This window comes from Vipera berus, assembly GCF_964194415.1.
Source record: "Vipera berus genome assembly, chromosome: 1".
Lineage (NCBI taxonomy): Eukaryota > Metazoa > Chordata > Lepidosauria > Squamata > Viperidae > Vipera > Vipera berus.
In genome coordinates this window covers 273,805,018-273,825,733 of record NC_138202.1, presented here as the reverse complement: position 1 = coordinate 273,825,733, position 20,716 = coordinate 273,805,018, and the positions used below count along the sequence as shown (strand labels likewise).

Below are 20,716 nucleotides of genomic sequence, written 5' to 3'. Positions count from 1 at the left end.
TGATCTCAGGGTAAAGGAAGGTACAGGAAGAAGAATTCCTTCAGATTCAGAAGTATCTCGAGCTGTGAGAAGCTTTATAAACCAACACCAAGACCTTAAATTAGGACAGCCAATGAACTAGATATCATTCATTAGTTACAGTTATGTTTATTTTAGCAATAGAGAACAACTTTGCTTTATTTTCTATGTAATAGCCTTTCAGATTCTCAAAGCTCATTGTCATACAGGTGAAACTCGAAAAATTAGAATATCGTGCAAAAGTTCATTTATTTCAGTAATGCAACTTAAAAGGGGAAACTAATATATGAGAGAGACTCATTACATGCAAAGCAAGATAGTTCAAGCCGTGATCTGTCATAATTGTGATGATTATGGCTTACAGCTCATGAAAACCCCAAATCCCCAATCTCAGAAAATTAGAATATTGTGAAAAGGTGCAATATTCTAGGCTCAAAGTGTCCCACTCTAATCAGCTAATTAAGCCATAACACCTGCAAAGGGTTCCTGAGCCTTTAAATGGTCTCTCAGTCTGGTTCAGTAGGAATCACAATCATGGGGAAGACTGCTGACCTGACAGTTGTGCAGAAAACCATCATTGACACCCTCCATAAGGAGGGAAAGCCTCAAAAGGTAATTGCAAAAGAAGTTGGATGTTCCCAAAGTGCTGTATCAAAGCACATTAATAGAAAGTTATGTGGAAGGGAAAAGTGTGGAAGAAAAAGGTGCACAAGCAGCAGGGATGACCGCAGCCTGGAGAGGATTGTCAGGAAAAGGCCATTCAAAAGTGTTGGGGACCTTCACAAGGAGTGGACTGAGGCTGGAGTCAGTGCATTAAGAGCCACTACACACAGATGGATCCTGGACATGGGCTTCAAATGTCGTATTCCTCTTGTCAAGCCGCTCCTGAACAACAAACAACGTCAGAAGCGTCTTACCTGGGCTAAAGGAAAACAGACCTGGTCTGTTGCTCAGTGGTCCAAAGTCCTCTTTTCTGATGAGAGCAACTTTTGCATCTCATTTGGAAACCAAGGACCCAGAGTCTGGAAGAAGAATGGAGAGGCACACACTGCAAGATGCTTGAAGTCCAGTGTGAAGTTTCCACAGTCTCTGTTGATTTGGGGAGCCATGTCATCTGCTGGTGTTGGTCCACTGTGCTTCATTAAGTCCAGGATCAACACAGCCGTCTACCAGGAGATTTCGGAGCACTTCATGCTTCCTTCCGCAGACAAGCTTTATGGGGATGCTGACTTCATTTTCCAGCAGCACTTGGCACCTGCCCACACTGCCAAAAGCACCAAAACCTGGTTCAATGACCGTGGGATTACTGTGCTTTATTGGCCAGCAAACTCGCCTGACCTAAACCCCATAGAGAATCTATGGGGCATTGCCAAGAGGAAGATGAGAGACATAAGACCGAACAATGCAGAAGAGCTAAAGGCCGCTATTGAAGCATCCTGGTCTTCCATAACACCTCAACAGTGCCACAGGCTGATAGCTTCCATGCCACGCCGCATTGAGGCAGTAATTGCTGCAAAAGGGGCCCAAACCAAGTACTGAGTACATATGCATGCTTATACTTTTCAGAGGTCCGATATTGTTCTATATACACTCCTTGTTTTATTGATTGCATGTAATATTCTAATTTTCTGAAATTGTGGATTTGGGGTTTTCATGAGCTGTAAGCCATAATCATCACAATTATGACAAATCACGGCTTGAACTATCTTGCTTTGCATGTAATGAGTCTATCTCATATATTAGTTTCCCCTTTTAAGTTGCATTACTGAAATAAATGAACTTTTGCACGATATTCTAATTTTTCGAGTTTCACCTGTATAATCTTTTAAAGCTAAAAATAGATAGGTTTTTAATGATTTCTCTCAGAACTTATTTTGAGAATCCTGGAAATCCTGATTCCTCTCTTAAAATGTGACACCCAGAACTGTACACAGTATTCCAAATGTATTTTTGCTAAAACTGTAAGACTAACAGAACATATCCATAAACACCAACTAGCAGTCAGAAGACATGAAAACTTTTAATTTCACAGACTTAACCGTAATTTCAACTGAGAAACTGTTGACCATCCTAGACCAAGCAAAGTCCAAAAATGCAAGAAATTTCTAGAAGGCTGGCATTCTGACAAATTATCCATCAATGGACACACATAAACAATATCTACATACTGTGCGAAAACCAACAAATCAAAAAGAAAACAAAAAAGACCAAAACAACTTCTCTCCAGCAATCAACACCCATATGAGCATAAACTCCAAGATTAACATCAAACCAACAATCAAGTAAACAACCAAGTTCAGAAAGCCACCAAAGATCCCTCAAACTGAACTGAAGAAATTCATTCTCAATTTTCCTTAAGCAAGCTATTCTCTTCTCTCCTTAGTTTCAATTTACTCTTACCAAGCTGTTGAAAACATCACATCACTTGTGAAATGCTTAAAACGTCTGCAAGCTTTTGTCATAATATTTTAACAACACTGTTAAGATATTTTCACTAAACTACCCACTGAAAACCCCAAATTCCTCTCCTAGTCACTAAGAACTGAGACAACACACGTTATTTGTGAAGTTATAATTTTCCCACCAGCACTTTACATCTCCTTACACTGTACGAAACTCACTGATATTTTGCTATCCATTCATGCAGTCTGTTCCTATTTTTTCTAGCATATTGAAAAACGTGATTTCTTCAGCAAACCTGACTATTTCACTGTTAATACATGCCTTTGTTTATAAGCCAATTAAAAAGTACCAGTTCTAAGAGAAATAGAATAAGTAAAAGGAAGAAAAAAAAGGAACAAATATACTAGCTGTTCACTGAACACTGTAAAATAACAGTTAAAAGAAAATACAGAGGTATTCAACTGCTATTTTAATTCAGGAGTTTTTCCCCCCCATAAACAGTGTATTTTCAACTTGGAAATTGCAAAGAGCCATTATAAAGGGGTAGGAGTAAAACAGAAAATGGACAGGAAATGTCTATATACTTTTAATATTTAGATCTCAAGAATCAAATAAGCTTTATCTCACAATACTTACTAGACGATATGGTTATGTACTATCTTTGCGAAACCTTGGAGAGGATTCCAATTCTTTTTGCCTACAACAGATTTTGGCACAACAGGAGATCTTCCACTTGGTTCTTCTTTTGAGCAGGGGTATAGTAGCACCTTCTCTTTATTGCTGCATTGGACTTTGATATAGGCAAAAACAGCATTATTTGACTTACTCTACTTTTGCTTAACCCAAGTATTAGTGTGATATGGGACATACACACTTCTAAATTCTCTCACACTTGATAATAAACTGGGGCTAAGAGGGCTATTGCATGTCACATTGAACTACTGAGGTGGCAGAATCAAACTGCTTCTGTTTGCTCCATTTCAAAGATAAGAAATATACCTATAAATGCCTGATCCAAGTTAGGAAGAACAAATGTAAACACAACTAATAGTTGACTCAACAAAATCTAGACACCTATGATGATTTGCAAGCAGAGAAACTACATTAACATTATTATGATGCAATTCTACATTTGACTGCCATACTAGGAAACTGCCAGGGAATCATATGCAAACTATCAAATTATCTAAAGGAAGAATGAGGTATAAGCGTAGTAATCATCATCACAAAAGAATGTTGGTGACTAAGTGAGCAAAATGAGTAAGTTTCATTGTCCAATTCTAAATTATATCAATCTTCTTGCACTTGGTTCAAGCAATTTTAGTTCAAGCAAGATAAGGAAAGTCTTTCAAACCAATTGAGGATTTCTCAAATGTAGGAGGAAATGCAATATCCATCTACTTCCTACGCAATGAAAGCATAAAAAGGAAGAGTTTACTTGAAATACTATTCAGTAGAGATGTCAACATCCCAGAAACCCTACAAAATATTCTTTATTTACATCAACCTTTAATTCTAGAAGATTAAGTTAGATCAGCAGTCTAGTTATTACCAAGACTACAGGAATACTCACTGAAATATGGCAAGCAATAGAAGATGAATTAGTAAAGGTTCAAATCTAGCGATGCCAACAAATCTAGAAAACAACACAATGGAAAAGACTCTTGACAAAATTATGGACAGCCTACAAACAAATGGACCATCAAGCAAATCAGTTCAGAATTGCCACATGAGGCATATGACCAGGCTCAAATTACCCTACTTAACAAATATGAAGTTATGTGAAAGACTTAACTCTAATACTGGGAAAATTGGAAGAAAAGAGAAGACAGGAAGATTAGCAGCAAAGGAAATGGACTCAGTTACAGTGATGATGAATGCATCCTTAGAGAACCTAAAGGACTAGGTTAGGAACAGATCACCACATAGGAAACTACTGACAACTAATTAATGGCACATCATCAATAAATCAATCCCAAGCAATTGCTAATTCAGGAAGAAAATCCAACAGATTATGGTAGTAATGGATGCATTATTGGGAGACGGGAGAAAAATAAATCTATGTGATTGTTAAGGGTCGACACCAACTTAATAGTACATAATTAAACAATAATTTACATTGTTTTTTATTATAGTTATATATTTTAGCTTCCCACTAAGCAAATTTATTATGTAAATATGTGATAGTTTGCATCTAAAATATAAGCTGAGAAAACTGCATAAATCTTTCATTCTGTGCTGCAAAAAATAGATGCTACATATTTTTGAAATTAAAGTATTCTGCAGATACTCAACTAGGAAAATTAACTGCATCTGTTTCATTTTATATTGTGTTATATAACTTGTCTTAAACAAGTCCCACTTAACGAACAATCTAGTTTCTCTTTTATACTACTAGTCCATCCACTATTTTAGTTTCATTTATGTTTCTTTAACTAAGACTATGGAGACTATGCATGGGAAAAACATGATTTCACACAAGTACACATGGAATAAGACAAAAGGATCATGTGTATGAATCATCCAGTTGACTAAAGCCAGTGAGTAGTTTCTACCATAGAAGAAAACAGGTATTAGAACTCCCAAGATCTATCTATGTTGAGACTAGTACAGGCAGTCTTGGGCTTTAAAATGCCTGATTCATGGACAAATCATACTGAACGCGTACTTTTTAACCAGTTTTCAGTGGTTCATGAAAACACTGCATGGCTTGAGGAAGGAGAATACCATCTGCCATTTTTAATAATAGGCGACCCATTTGTAAGTATGGGTTCTAACGTATATACTAAGTCAACCTAAAGACAGATTTAGGAATGCATCTTGTTCTGAATCCTGGGGGACTGCCTGTACATTACATTTGTAAGCAAACTGCTGTTAAAAAAAGCACTGAAAAAATCACCTTCTCCATAATACTGTATTATACCCAAATAATTAAAACGGAAGAATTCTGAAAGCGCCTCTCAAACTAGGTATCCAAATTAGTATCCAACAAAGTATCCAATTAGAGTTATTGTTTTTCTGAGCATGTTCTGGTGTTATCTAGTTTGGGTAATGAAATGTCTGCAAGAAAACAATCTTCTCCCTTATTAGTATTGTTTTATTTATCTGTTTAAAGTTATTTTATTTGATCAAGATTAAAATAAATACGTTATCTCTGGTAACTCTTAATGTTCAACATTTTGCTGAAATGACAAGGCTTTAAGGATTTGTTTATAGGTAAGAGGTGGGATGTGGGAAGAAATCTTTTGTCATACTTTAAGAAAGGCGGTTACTAAATTTGTTTACACTGTTGTGATGATTACACACACACACACACACACACACACACACACACCATCAATGTGTGAAATTAGGCATTTTATAGAATGCCTAGGAAATCTATAGAATGCCCAAAATGGGACATCAAAATATGAAACACTTAATATTTCACACATCTCCTGGGCCAGAGGTACGCAACCTTGGCTCTTTTATGACTCGTGGACTTCAACTCCCAGAATTCCTGAGCCAGCCATGCTGAGGGGAAAGGAAGAGGTGTCCATGCTGAGCCATGCTGGCTCAGGAATTCTGGGAGTTGAAGTCCACGAGTCATAAAAGAGCCAAGGTTGCCTACCCGTCCTAGGCATTCTATGCAATGCCAAAAAGCAAATTGGCGAATAAAATACTCCTGCTAAAATGCCATCCTAGCCTTCCTTGTTGCAAGAAGTAGGTCAATACTGGTCTTTGTCTCTTGTTTTTTTTCAGTAAGTTTTATTTTATTCATCTCAAATTGATTTTCACCAGCCAGAACTGGCATGGATCCGATACACAAATAGTCACCTGCATAGTCTCAAATACATGTCACGCTGGAGTGGGTTATACAGACTGAAAAGTGTATACAGAAGTTCCTGTATAAGAACAATATTACCAGTTATATCTACATATGTTGATCTATATTTGGAAGTAATGCAAAAGACACTGGATGTACTAAAGTTTTCCCACAATAGTGCTGCTATCCAATATTATACTGTGATCTATTGCCATTAAAAAGATAACTTATCATCTTCATAGTGAACTATAAGTATGTTACTTTTGACTGAAAACAACTGAACCATAAAAATCCAAGTTTGTTAAAAACAAATCAAACCTCTAGGTTGCCTGACTAACCTCTAGGACAGAGGCGCCCAACTTTTGGGCAGCAGGGACCAGTTCTATGGAGATTTTTCTGCGCACCAGAGGGGCGTAGTTGTGTGTGCTGCCTGCACCCTGCAGATGGGGCTTCACTTTTTTGCGCAGCCCGATCGCTGGAATGCTGCGGCCTGGTGCTGGTCCACGGACCGAGGGTTGGGGATCCCTTCTCTAGCACATAGTTCTAGTATAGAACCTGATCACTGTCCCTCGAGTTAAGTTACATTTAATTATTTTTATTACTGTCAGTCAAACGGTTTCAATCTTTCTCTCCCACCTGAAATTCTATGTAAAAATAATCTTTCTTTTTTTTTTTTGCATAAGTGGGCGTTTGATACAGAAAATGTTCTATAAGCAGCTTATGGATGAACTTACAAATTTGCAAGATTTCCCAAAGATGCTTTTTCAGGAGGCAGCTGGACTTTCTTGTTTTTCTTTGAAGACGTTTCGCTTCTCATCCAAGAAGCTTCTTTAGCTCTGACTGGATGGTGGGGAATGGAGAAGCAAAACGTCTTCAAAGGAAAACAAAAAAGTCCAGCTGCCTCATGAAAAAGCATTTTTGGGATAACTATAACCCGGATGATTGAGAATCTCCATAGACATTTGCTAGATTTGTTTGATAAAGCATTTATGGAAGCATTTATTAACTTCATAACTTTATTTTAAACTTCAAAAGTATATATGTGTGGTCCACTCCATTAATAAGTTTTATAAGCATACATCAATATGGCATCTTGATAATTCTGATTTTTGGAGACTGACTGGATAGGTCCCTGCAGTTTTCTTGACATGATTTTCCAGAAGTGGTTTGCCATTGCCTCCTTCCTAGAGCTAAGAGAAGTGACTGGTCCAAGGTCACCCAGTTGTCTTTGTGCCCAAGGGCAGGAGTTAAACTCATGGGTTTTATTTGGTTTCTAGCCTTATGCCTTAACTACTACACCAAACTAGCTCTCTATGATGATAAATATATGTCCTAGACCAAATGCACAACTTTTTTAAAGCTATAATGCTTTTGAAAATTAGATCAGTCATAGTGAATCCACTGTTTCATCCCTTGAGAATTCTGAATACAATCCAAATTTGGGACATATCCCTGCCTACTTTTTAAACTTAGGCAATATGCTACACAAAGCCTAGTTCTGTCCTCAAGGTAAGAGAAATTGGGCACTTCTATCACACATAACACACAGGGACGCGGTGGCTCAGTGGGTTAGGACGCTGAGCTTGTCGATCGGAAGGTCGGCAGTTTGGCGGGTCGAATCCCAAGTGCCGCGTAACAGAGTGAGCGCCTGTTACTCGTCCCAGCTTCTGCCAACCTAGCAGTTCGAAAGCACATAAAAATGCAAGTAGAAAAATAGGGACCACTACGGTGGGAAGGTAACAGCGTTCCGTGCGCCTTTGGCGTCTAGTCATGCCGGCCACATGACCACGATGTCCTCGGACAAGCGCTGGCTCTTCGGCTTTGAAACGGAGATGAGCACCGGCCCCTAGAGTCGGAAACGACTAGCACGCATGTGCGGGGGAAACTTTACCTTTACCTTTACCTATCACACATAACCAGTGAGCAACTCCAAATATGCATATACTAAAGCTTTTTATACAGAAAATATTTTTCCTAAAATTTCTATTATTCCAGTTTGGACAAATCATATTATGATGAAAACAAGAAAAAGCTAGAAATACAATAAATTTTATTCGAATTATATAAAATTAAGATTATATATCTTCACAATAATTCAGCTGTACTCAGATATTCAGTATAAATACATTTTATGGGTTCTACCCATAATTATTGGCTCTGAATGGTTACAGGCAAATAACAGATTTCTTTTGTGGGGTGTGTGTATATTTTAAATAAACCTCTAGACAGCAATGCTGATTATCTAACAAAAGTTAAGTTTACACAAGTTTAATTAAAGCAAAAATTAGAAATAAAGTATGTTCTTTCAACTTTACTATTTCCAATTAAAGAATTTTTACTCATATTGAGTACTAATAAAAACAGAGGTAAACATCTAGTTCCACACATATCTGTTATTTATAAACTGTGTATCACTGAAAAAAACAAACATTTATCAACATATTTGCTTAGATTTGAATCAATACAATTTTTCATATTGTTCTTATGATTGCCCACGGATAGATGCTTTACAATTCTGTTTTATTTTCAAGGCAATGTGATTTCCTTGTAGCATTTGAATTACAGCTTTTTAGGGGGGAAATTCTGAATGCAATCTTCATAAAAGTATTTTTTTTAAAAAAATCACATATTTGGGAAACAATATACCGAGACTATGTTTTAACATTTGCAGTTACTCAATCTAGCTTTACAATACATTTGACATTCATAAAGGTAAAAAGGTAAAGGTAAAGGTTCCCCCGCACATGCTTGCTAGTCGTTTCCGACTCTAGGGGCCGGTGCTCATCTCCGTTTCAAAGCCGAAGAGCCAGCGCTCGTCCTAGGACGTCTCCGTGGTCACGTGGCCGGCATGACTAGACGCCAGAGGCGCACGGAACGCTGTTACCTTCCCACCGTAGTGGTCCCTATTTTTCTACTTGCATTTTTTACGTGCTTTCGAACTGCTAGGTTGGCAGAAGCTGGGACGAGTAACAGGCGCTCACTCTGTTACGCGTCACTCGGGATTCGACCCGCCAAACTGCCGACCTTCTGATCGACAAGCTCAGCGTCCTAACCCACTGAGCCACCGCGTCCCATTTGACATTCATAAGACTGCCAAATAATCCATTATTGATCATATATATATAAATTGCTAACACATGTGTATATATATTATATTGTCATTTGATGTCATACTGAGTTGGTATTTTCTTTATCCTTATTAGTAAAATATATCCTAGACAGATGCAATGACAATAGTTAGAAATAACAATGCAGCCAAATACAAAGCACATTCGTTCACAAATAAGTTTAATCGTAAATCTTAGCACAGAGTTATCATCAAATGAGATTACTTTTCCAGTAAATACATGTGAGAACTTTGTTCAAGTTTTTTTTTTAAAAAAATGGGTGCTTAAATTAAGAATGTTTATGTATGTTGACTTGAAAAAGCCATACAAAATTTCAGTTAACAATAGAAGAGGGGAGAAGATATGCTGGTCTTTAATAAATTCCTTCAACTATAGTTTGGAATGGGTGAAAGCTAGTGTTGCAAGAAATGACTTCTGTGCATGCTGTTGGTCAATTACTCCAAACGTCCAAAGGTACAAATCTTACATCACTGACATTATGCAGAAAACCAGGGAACTGATCCTTCTGACAGAAGAAAGTGAAAATCAACAATAAATTCAACCCATAACTTTCACTAGTTCTGACCAAAAAGATGTTTCCTGAGTGTGAAATTTGGAATTTTTAACTATCGTTTCGATTATTGGTTTCTTCATATTGTTTAGTTGGCCACAATTATGCTTGCATTAATAAATTACCTAAAATTGATATTAATCAGAGAAGTTGACAAAAATATTTGGATTAGTAACAGGAACATACCAACTAAGGATTACCCTAATCTTGAAATGCTTTTGCTAGCTTTTTTTATAGTGAATTTACTGGAAAAATAAATATTAGAGACATTTAAATAGAAATAGTACTAAAGGAGCAATAAAAAATTTAGATATAGCTTACATCTACATTCACATATATAAACTGTAAATTGTGAATCAACTTAACCGTTTTAGCTTTGTTTCCTATAAAACAAGTATATGGTTAGTTATGCTTCGAAATCAATTCTTCAAAGATACTTCAGAACATGCAGTATGATACAACAGTTACAGTGTTGGATTAGGACTAGGAAGACCCATTTTCAAATCCACTTCAACCAATGAATCTCATTGGATTACTCTGGGCCAATCACTCACTCTCTCAAACCAACCTATACTGCAAGGTTATTATTACCGGAAAAAGGGAAGCACACCAATTTAAGAGCATATTTAAAACTGTTTTGTTTTTGTAGAATTTAAACTAGCTTTAAAAAAAACTGTCAACAGGCAATTATTCAGACAAAATAGATTTGTACACTACCAACTTTCTATGCTGTATAAAAAAATTAACAATTGTACAAGATTACAAATGGTTTCTGCATATTTTCTTAAATATTATTTTTTAATAAAACACTTTTGAAAATGTGAATATATTTTTTATAAATTTAATATCCATTAACTTTAGTACATACAAAAAGTCATTTAAATTGAACATTTAAACTGGGGATAAGTCATTTCTTTCAACCTAGTTATATCTTCTGGTTTTGAATATTTTCTAGTGTTGTGGCTAAAATGAATTTTAGATCAAATACATAATTAACATGTGCCAGCAATAATTTGCTACATAACTATAAACTATAACCAACTTTCAATGAGGAATGTAATAAAATTTCTACAAAGATAGTCTATAAGTCCTAGTCTGAAGTTCCTTTCTGGATTAGTTTAATGAAATATAAAAAAAATCAATCACTTGAGGGACAAATTATCTTGCATTAAGACATAAAAATCAAAAGAAAAGCATTTCTCTCATGGAATAGTTGTGGCATTCTAAACTGAAGCATTCCATATAGCAATATACCATAATCTGGTTTTTAAAATTATTACAATATCAAGCGTTAGGGTTGGGTAGGGGGTGGGGGGAGGGGTTGTTAAAGATAAAATGTATTGAAAAACTTTTCAATAAAAAAAATCAAGCGTTAGGCTATTTTCTACATTTAATACTTTGAACTAGAATAGCTACTGCAACATGTCTTTAAAAATCACTTTGGTGCTTACATTTACAAAAAAAATGAATATAAATAACAATAGTAACTAGTGCTCATATACCATAAGCAACACTAACTGCAGATTAACCAAGACCCAAATATTGCTTAATAAAATCTTAAGACCTAAAACTTTTAAAAGGTACCACATTCACCAATTCCTTTTAAATGTACTACTAGTAAAATCTAACCTTAGTTTACAATTGCAATTTTAAAAGTTCACATTTTTTGTAAGTGACTCAGATAAAAATCTAGAGTAAACAATACGTTCTGGCCCAATCAGAATTCCCCCTTTTGTGATCAAACATTTTATACATTCCACAGTATTCACACTTTGTCAATGATATTGCCTCAGCTTTATCCATCCTCCTGTATCAAGCTGAAGTAATATTTTAATTCTACTTTATCAGAATTGTTGAACAGTTCACTTACAGGGCTTTCAATAACTATAACTCCTCCAAAAAGTACACTTGTTAAAAGAAGCAAACCAGCTGTTCAAATAAGTAAAAACTGCTTTTAGCTAACTAAAATTAACCTGTACATAGAAAATACTGTCATCCAAAAATATATGAACTAGCATATATATCTGCATCATAGATTTTTATCCAGAAGTAACTGCACTAAAATTAGCACTTACACAATGGAGCATTTCATAATAAATATACTGATGAACATTCTAAGAAATATTTAATATTTAATTAAATATTTAATAAAAAGGGTAGTTGTTAAAAGTGCTGCTCCAAGAATTATTTTTAAATATTTTATAGCTTGTACCCATGTTCTCATATACCTACAGAAGAGTGTGCTTTCTTTTGATAGATACACGTATAAAAATGTCTGTATTAAAATCTTAAAAGATAATTTGATTTTTTAAAAAAAGAAATATTGTGCAGAGTGACTGCATCCATGTTCATTCTTGCCGCAACTTACCATGCATTTCAAAATTTGGGGGCGGTATTAAACTATTGTTTTTGTAGTAGTTCAACTGCTGTCTGAGGATAGATTCCAAGTAATGGCATTAAGGGAAAAATCTCTTTAAACGCAATACAGAAAAAAGTAACCTGCATATAATTTGGATAATTCATAGCATTCCTTGTTACCATCTATTGACATTTAAATTCAAGAACACTAGATCATCTAGTACTGGTAGTTTCATTTTTCTATTTAGAAGAATTAATACATTTTTGGAAAAGATTGTCTAGGGACCTGGACTACTGTACCAATATGCTGATGATATCTCATTGTACTATCTCTATAAATCTGAACATAAAAAACAGTAGAGATTGATGGGTAGCAGCAAAAGATTTGATGTTAAAAACAAAAGGCTACTGGACAGTAGGAAAGATCATGACACTTTATGATGGGTTGAATATTAACATCACTGCATTTCCCTAAAAAATCAGTTTTATGATCTGAGAGTGCTTGCTCCTGGATTCTGATGTGGCCACCAATGACTGGAATATTTTTGGTGGGTTTTTTTTGTTTTGTTTTTTTGCTCGCTTAAGTTTCCTGGAGAAAGCTGATCTGGTCACTGTCACACATGAGTTAGTCACATTCAGGATGGATTATTACATTGCACTGAATGCAGAGCAGGCCTCAGAATATTCAGCTCCTGAATAACAGTAGTAAAATATAACAATTAGAACAGGTGATTCTACTCTTGGTACCAACTCTTGCAAATCCCATTTGAATTGGGAGCATGAAGTTTGGCTGAGGATGCTACAAAATATGGCCTCTCAAGTACGGTCCAAATATTCTAATATTTCTTCCCTTCCCAGAAAATGCATAATAGGTGATTTTTTTTAAAAAAAAATAAAATAAAAATAAACGAATTAGCCCACACTTCCTACACCCATCCAATGGGGAGTTCAAGAGCAGGAGCTTCTTCAGGGGAGGAGAAGCAGAGAGACAAGCGGATAAACGACGCCCAAGAGCAAACTGAAGCAGCGCAAGAAAAGCTTCCGAATTCAAGGAGGCCAAAAAAGAAAAGAAAAAAAGAAAAAGAAAAAGGGCCCCGGCCTCCCGGGAAACCTCCGAAGGGGCTCCGAGGAGGAGCGGCAGAAGTTTCCCAGCCCTCGCCGTCCAGCTCCCCGACAGACCGCGGAAGCTCAGCCCAGCTCCTCCTCCTCCTCCTCCTCTCCCCAGCGGGGCCACCGCCACCCGGCCCTGCCTGCACACGCCCCCCCCCGCCCCCGAGCCCCTCCGGCTCCCGGGCAGCGCGGCCAGCCGGGCCCAGACAGGCAGCGGGGTCTGCGCTCCCTCCAGGCCCGCCTGGCGGACAGCCCTTCGGGGGAGCGGGCGCCAGACCCGCCGAGTTTGCTCACCCTTCTTCGGCGCGGGCTCCTCCTTCGTTCCCCGCAGCAGCGGGAGTCGCCGTTGCCGCCTCCAGCCGGACAGGCGACCCCTCAGAGCCACTCCGGAGCTGCCGCCTCCCGCCGCCACCGGGGGAGGGAGCAAGGGGGGGGGTTGTCCGTGCTGGGGCGGCTGCTGGGGCGGGCAGCGCGGAAGGGGCGGCGGGGGAAGGCGGGATGGCTGGCGGGGAGGGGGGGTCTTCCAGGCGCCGCCGCCGCCGCCGCCACCGCCTCTCCCGACCTCGCTTGGAACCGCTCCGGCTTCCCAGTCGCTCCTGTCCCTCCTCCTCCGCCGCCGCCGCCTCCTCCTCCTCCTCCGCTCGCTGCGTGTCTCAGTCAGCCAAATCCAAATCAAAATAGTGTCACACAATATGGCGGCACCTCCAGTTGGCAAGCCTCGCGAGAACTGGCCCCGAAGGCTAACGGGAGAGCGGAGGAGGAGGAGGAGGAGCTCCCGCGTTGCCTCGGTGACGAGTTGTTGCCGCCGATTTGCCCGGCGCGAGCGGCTTGATGCAAAGTGATGGCTTTCGCAAGTTCTTCCAGGGTGAGAAGAAGACCAGCACGACCGGGAACCGAAAAGTGACACGAGATGGGAGATCCCTCTTAAAATATCTTCCACGCTGAAGTTAAAATCCGCTCCTCCTCCATTAACCTCTGCGGATCATCATTCAAACCAGGAAATGTAGCGGGTACTTAGACCACGGAACTGGAATTTAGCCCATATAAGGGAGCCAGCTCCACCTCCGCATGCATTGGCACCGTAAAACTATCACGCACAGCGAGAAGGGGATCGCTGCGGAAAATCTCCAGCCTGGCGCTACCTTTATAAAGATTAGCCTAATTGCCACGGAACGGTGGGCAGGTTTTCTATACCCCAACCCAAGAGAAAACACTTGACTAATTGTGGATTTTTATTTTTTTAAATGCCATTCGACGCACTTACCTAGTGTAGGATAATATAGGATATTAATAATGATGATCTAGCAAGCCAATTTGGCAGCAAGTCCTTTATTCTGCTGAGTAATTTGAGAATTTAAAACAGGTATTTCTCCTTTGCCTGAGGATATATTTGCAATGTTAAGACTCACACTTGGGAACTAGTAAAAACAAATGAGACCGTGATCATTAGAAAATAATGGCCCTTTTCAGCAGAAATAGGAATAGGCAGAGTGAGTTAATAGCTATGGAGAGTGAACAATAATATTTATGAAATATTAGGAACTCTCCCAATAGATGCACAGGCAAAGCTTTGCAATTATTTTGGGTTATTATTGTTATTATGGCCCTTTCTGTCTTTCCCTCTAACACAATACATATGTTTCTTAGTTATTTCAAAGCTTTCTTTTAGTCAGTGCTTTTTTGGTAAAAGAAAAAGGTGCCGGAACTCACACATGTCATACAACCCGCCTTGCATACCCTACGAGGTTCCATCCAAAAAAGGTGCCGGAACTCCGTTCTGAGCGTTCAATGAGAAAAAAAGCCCTGCTTTTAGTAGAACTGCTGGGTAGTGTATTATTAAAAATCAGTTTAAAAGATCCCCAAAGTTATCTCATAAATAAAACCTAACAATTTATTTAGTGGACTCTGAGCATTTTTGAGTCATTAAAACATTTTTATGATTATTACCAAGAAATGGAAGCATTATTTTACTGAATGACCAGGAAAATGCTTTGAATAACATAGTGATTTTGCATCTGCAGATCTGGGAGTGGGATGCAGAGAACCTACATCAGGCATGTCTAACTCGCGATGTCACATGACATTGCGTGACGTATTGGGACTTTTCCCCCATTGCTGGCAATGGGCCAGGTGCGGTTTTGGCGTGATGCATCCAGCCCATGGGCCCGCAGTTTAACATGCCTGACCTACATTAGCCTTTTAAAACAAGCACCTATGGTGATTCTCAGTCATCCAGGTCATGGTTGTCCCAAGGGTGCTTTCTTTCAAAAGACAGCTGGACTTTCTTTTGCTTGAAGATGTTTCACTTCTCATCCAAGAAGCTTCTTCAGTTCTGACTTGTGGCGAATGAAAGGATTTATATTCTTTGCAATCATGTAGTTGATAATCCTCTTTCTGACAGACATTGAGGCCACTTGGGGGTTTATCTGTGCCCTCAGGGTCATCTGAATCCTACAGTTTGCGATTTTTTTTTCTGGAAATCTGTTCATGCTCCTGCACCATTCAAAGGGTGTTCATCCCAAAGCACATATTAAATGTCTGTGGAGATTCTCAGTCATCCAGGTCGTGGTTGTCCCAAACCACAACCTGGATGGCAACCATGACCTGGATGACTGAGAATCCCCATAGACGTTTAGCTAACCACTTTGGGATGAACACCTTTCAATGCTGCGGGAGTTTGAATGGATTTCCAGAAAAAAAAATTGTGGACTACAGGATTCAGGTGACACTGAAGGCAAAGATAAACCTCCAAGTGGTCTCAACGACTTTTAAAACAAGCAGGGGGGAAAAACCCTTTAAATTTAGGCTAAATTCATGATGAAAGCACATGCAATTTTTTTTTAAAAAAAACATATCTTAGTATAAATTGTACTGAATTCAGTGATTTCACAAACAGATCATGAATAACCATCAGATTGTGAAGAACATAATTTCCATAACAACCTAAATTCCAGTTAATCATTAAATTCTAAAACGGGGTAGGCATTTTTTTCAGCACTTTCATAACTTTGAATGCTTGCTGAACAAGTTGGTGCCTTACTGAATGGTTGCTACCTATAAGGGTTTGTTTCCACTTAGAAAGTCAATGTGGAACAGCGGTTCCCAACCTTTTCTATACCCTGCACCCCTAGAACGCTTCTGATATATTCTTGCACCCCTTACAAAATTAATACCTGGTTATGCATATACACTAAAATTTTGAAACTTCTAAATCCAAGTTTTTGCACCCCCTAGAATATCGTCTCGCACCTCCAGGGGGTGTGAGCACCCCCAGTTGGGAATCCCTGCTGTAGAAAAACAATAACAGAAGAGATTTGGTTGGTTTAAATGTGAAATCATTCTTAAGGAAACAGCAAATTCTGTTACATTCTTTAGGGTAGAAGAAGCCACAAAACTTTGCAAAGTATTACTGCGTGTTCAATACTTATTGTAATGTATTAGGCCTTTTACTTGAACTGTTTTCAGGTGTCTTTGAATGCTGCTTGAGATTGCTTAATTAGGGTGTCTGTGTAACGGTTGCTGACTGCCCAGACATGCAGTCTCCGGGACGATCATTGGTTGGCTTGGGGCGGGAATAGGTTCCTTTAAACCTATTGGCCGCCACCTAGTGGCCAACCATATAAGTAGCTGCGTAGAAGCCTCTGTTCTCAGTTCTGTTCCTGTTACTACAATAAAGCAATGTTCCTGTTTGAACCCTCTCGTCTCACCTCTTGGTTCCCAAGAATCCACTACACAACACTTACGATAGATGAAACAAACATACAGAAAACATATAAAACTCATTACTTATATTAGACATATAATTGCTCATTAATTGAGGAACAGGCTCAGTCCACCCCACTCACGCTGGCAGAAGGGGCGTACTGCGGAGCCTGTCGGTCAAGGAATGCCAACTGTGGGGTGCAGGAGAAGAGCATTTTCTGCTGTGGTTCCCACCTTCTAGAACAGTATGTCTTTTGAGGTGACATCCACTGTTATTCTCTTGACAGAACGTTCTGGGTGGGCCTTAAAACCTGGTTCTGCTGATTGGCAGACACCTCCACCCTGCTGTATATTGGTTCCTCCTCAGCTGATTTTTGTTAATTTTAATTCTGATATTTATGTTGAATGTTTTATATTGTCATTTTTATCTTCTTGTAAGCTGCCTGGAGTCACTCGGTAGTGAGATGAGTGGCATATGAATTTAATATTAACAGATATTCGGGAGAAGGGCGGTATACAAATTAAATAAATAAATAAATAAATAAATAAATAAATAAATACAGTGACTCCAGTAATAAAAAGGATATTTAAGATACAGACCAGTCAGCCATTAATGGATGATTAATTAATCAAAACAATTTTTAATGTTTGTATATTTCCTAAAATAGTTAATACTATATCTTCTGTATCATATGTAGCCAGCACTATATTTCTTGGGCTTTATGCATCACCTACTATAAAACTCTTGTGATAATTTTTGGAAACCATGCTTTCCACAGATTATCACAGAATTTTATAGTAAAATAGTAATCAAGGAAGGAACAGAAACAGGCTGTGCAGATAGGAAATGGAAGAACTTCTGTTCCTATGCATAAGTGGTAACACCTAAGATCCTGATATGCAGATTAAACTTGATTCCTACTCTGCATGGATCACTCTTCCTCAGGGAGAACCTTTGCACGGTTTGCCAGGTTGGGGGACATTAAGATGGCAAAAAATAATTCATCTCCAATTTTTAGGATGGAATGTATAAAGCATTTATCCTTTGCTAGGACAATAAGAATGCCCAAAATGCCATCTGTTTATCTTTTGTAGTTCAATTATCCAATTGGTAACATGGTTATAGGTTTAAAGATGTAGAAGAATGAGGCTAGCTTGATCATTGTTGTCGTTGTTGTTAGTTGTGAAGTCGTGTCCAACCCATTGTGACCCCATGGACAACGTTCCTCCAGGCCTTCCTGTCCTCTACCATCTTCTGGAGTCCATTTAAGCTCACGCCTACTGCTTCAGTGACTCCATCCAGCCACCTCATTCTCTGTCGTCCCCTTCTTCTCTTGCTCTCAACCTTTCCCAGCATTAGGCTCTTCTCCAGTGAGTCCTTCCTTCTCATAAGGTGGCCAAAGTATTTCAGTTTCAACTTCAGGATCTGGCCTTCTAAAGAGCAGTCAGGGTTGATCTCCTCTAGGACTGACCGGTTTGATCGCCTTGCAGTCCAAGGGACTCGCAGGAGCTTGATCATTAGACTATCTGTAATGAAAAGGAGGCAGAGCTAGAGAAAACTGCAATAGTCCTGCTTTTATAACAGAGTAGGAAGGGACCCTGGAGATCTTCCAACCCAACCACCTGCTCAAGCAGGGGACCTATACCATTTTGGACAAATGACTGTCCATTCCCTTCTTTAAAAACTCCAGTATTGGAACACTCACAACTTCCGGAAACAAACCATTCCACTCATTAATTGTTCTTACCGACAGAAAATTTCTCCTTAGTTCTAGGTTCATTCTGTTTGTTAAGCTTTCATTTGTTACTTCTTTTCTTGCCCTCAGTTGCTTTGGAGAATAGGTTGTTCCCCTCCTCTCCGTGACAGCCCTTTAAATATTGGAAGACTGCTATTATGTCATCCCTAGTTGTTCTCTTTGTTAGACTAGATATTCCCAGTTCCCACAATCTTTCATCATACGGTTTAGCTTCCAACCCCCTAATCATCATTGTTGCTCTTCTCCGCACTCTTAAGAGTTTCGATATCTTTTTTTGTATTGCGGTGACCACACACAAAATAGCAATATTATCACTTCACGTGATCTTGATACTATCCCTCTGTTGATAATAGCCTAGGACTATATTGGCCTTTTTTTGGCAGCTGTAGCACACTGCTGGCTCACATTTAAGTGGTTGTGCACCAGACCAATTACAAATCACCACCTCTTGCATAGGAATCATTCAGATCCTGTCTTCCTTCCCTCAACTGTTGCCAAGAAAAAAGGATCTTAATTTCCAAACTCACAGAGCTTACCAAGCTGGAGAAGATGGAATAATTATGGGCTTTGTGGTGCCATCATTATTATCTTTGTTGAGGTTCTCTTTGATTTCTTTAAAAGAGCAGCTGCAAATAGAAATATCAAATCCTGCTCTCAAAATCAAAAGCATCTGTATATTGTCATGACTGAATTGGTGCTTGACACAGGTACAGCCCTTGTTAGCTTTTCTAAATATAGTAAGCACTTACTTTGCAGAATGATGATCCCACAGTTTTGCAAGATAATACAGTTAACACTGCTAATTTCCTCTTTATCATCTACCATTCTTGCTCGGAGTACACAAACACCCTCATCCATTAGGTTGCCTTGGAGCTCTTTCCATCTGTTCCACTTGCAGCAATTAAAAGAACTAAACTCTCTTAAATCTCAGGGATCACAGATGTTTGCGGCTTAAAGAACATTATATTGTTTTCCATTTGAGTTTTTGGGTTGAGGGAGGGTGAGAGATGATGGGAAAGACTGAGCTTCCGCCAAAGGACCCTTCTACATACTTGGCCACAAATAGACTACTTGGAGCCAAGCAACGTGGAGCCTTAACTAATTTCAGCATTCACTTAAGCTAAATTATTTATGACAATCCCCACAGAGGCTCCAGCTTTAAATATATGGAGTTATCTGTATTCAATCTACAGCTTTTAAGTTAGGTCCCAAACTAAAATAAAGGATTAATTGTTCCTAGTGGCAACTAACACAGTAGTTGGGAATACAGTAACTGAAGCTGAAACCAAATTTGTGATCTCTTGGAGGGGGGAGGGGAACAGAAGGAGGATTTCTGCCATTTTTGAAGCCAGTAATTTATGTTCGTTCATGAAGAGAAAGTTTCATATTTTCACACAAGCAGCTGAAACAACACCATTGTCTAAAAATATGGTCAGTCACTCATACCAAAATCTCAGACACCCCACCACAAAGCAATGTGATGGAGATTTAAAAACAGGGATTCCAAGTATGGTATGTCAAGTTGACATGAGAGCAATTGGGGGGGGGGAGAGAGAGAAAGACCTCAAGATTTTTAAACTAGAGGCTGTGAAGGTTCCTTCTTCATGAAAAATGAAAGTGGGCAATGTTAAGTTGTGGGCTCTGGACCGCATGGCCAAGATGGACGGCGCAGGACAACAGAGTTCAGCATAACATTCTTTATTGATGAAGCACAGACTTGGCAAACGAAGGGGCAACTGCCCCTCTTATATACCTAGCCAGGTATACTTGGAACCAATCCCATTGTCTGGATTTCCCACCAAGGACTGCCCTGCCAATCCTGACAGGGCACTCTGCCACCTGGTGGTGTCAGTGGCTATCTCTGTGTAACATCTCCTATATACAT

At 38.9% G+C, this 20,716-nt stretch overlaps 1 protein-coding gene across 1 annotated transcript in view; it reads right to left on the bottom strand.

Annotated features, from left to right (window-relative positions):
- The window catches only part of TAB2 (TGF-beta activated kinase 1 (MAP3K7) binding protein 2), a 45,742-nt gene extending 31,721 nt beyond the window's left edge, over positions 1 to 14,021 (bottom strand). The window contains exon 1 of the mRNA XM_081314696.1: positions 13,667 to 14,021. The gene's annotated coding sequence lies outside the window, so the exon portion shown is untranslated. The remainder of the gene's footprint in view (positions 1 to 13,666) is intronic.
- Positions 14,022 to 20,716: the final 6,695 nt, after the last annotated feature.